The following is a 1,326-nucleotide window of genomic DNA, read 5'->3' as shown; positions in this document are numbered from 1 at the left end:
AGGTAGTAGTAGCTCATTGCCTTTGCTTTTCTTTTTCAAAAGTGTTTTGACTATTCTGGTTCCTTTGCATTTTCATATAAATTTTAGGATCCAGTGTCAATTTCTAAAAAAAAAGCTTGCTGGGATTTTGATAGCAATTACATTGAACATATAGATCAATTCAGAGAGAATTATCATCTTAACAGTGAGTGTTCAGTTCATGATCATGGTGTGTTTATCTAGATATTTGATTTCTCTCACAGTGTTTTGTAGTTTTCAGTATATAGGTCTCGAATTACTCTATTAATTTAATCATATTTTCTGATGCTCTTGTGAATGGAATTATTGTCCTAATTTTATTTTCACATTGTTCACTGATAGCATATATAAATATATTGATTTTTTATGTAGATCTCATACCTTATGACCTTGCTAGACTTAATTTTTTAAAGCCCCCATTTTCTTGTGTGTAAAATGGAAATATTTGCCTAGTAAGGTTTTCGTGTGGAATAATATATATATCATCTGAACAGAAAGCTAGAAATGAAGCCTCCCTCAAAAAATTCAATCACTTGAATGTGGGGTCACATTATTTTGAGGAAAGCGAAATACCCAGATTGTGCTTGGTATAAAACACAGGAGACAGTCACTAATAGTATTATATCTGAATTTACATAATCAGGGGATTTTGGTGCATTTTCATTAGTATAGTGAATAAGATGTTTGTTGATATCATCTGCATGTATAGTTTTATAATCAGAAGAGTATAGTTTTATAATCAGAAGAAATAAAATATTATTTCTTAAAAAATATAAATTAGTAATAAATTTAATTTCATAAAGAGGAAAAGTAAAAGAACATAGAAATATTTGAGTTCAATTTGCTGAGTCCAATTAAATGTAATTCCAGGAAAATTGCACAGTGCTGGGCACTGGGGCCACAAAAGTATGATGTATAATTTATGAACTAATGCACTGTTTAGAACGAGATGTCTCAATGACTACTGAAGCACGTCTAGGGAAGACATATTCCCCTGAGGTCACCCACCCATCCTAACCTTTCAAACTTCCAACTACAACTGTGGCAGCTTTACTTTGATCTATTTTATATATTGGGAGTCCCATATAAGATTAAAATTGAATAAAGTATTCTATGTTTTTATAAAGGTTTGAAAACCACCAGTCTAATAAAAGAACAAAGCAAAAACTGAGAGGCAGCCTCGTATTATAATATTGGATGGAGGGGAGGGGGTTCATGATCCATGTTTTATTCTAGTCATGTACATGTATAGCCATGTGAAAGGCACAATTCTAGTTCTTACCTCAGAAACGATGGCATTTTTTTCTA

The sequence above is a fragment of the Pteropus vampyrus genome, unplaced genomic scaffold, assembly GCF_000151845.1.
Source record: "Pteropus vampyrus isolate Shadow unplaced genomic scaffold, Pvam_2.0 Scaffold453, whole genome shotgun sequence".
NCBI lineage: Eukaryota > Metazoa > Chordata > Mammalia > Chiroptera > Pteropodidae > Pteropus > Pteropus vampyrus.
Note: the sequence above shows the minus strand (reverse complement) of the source record.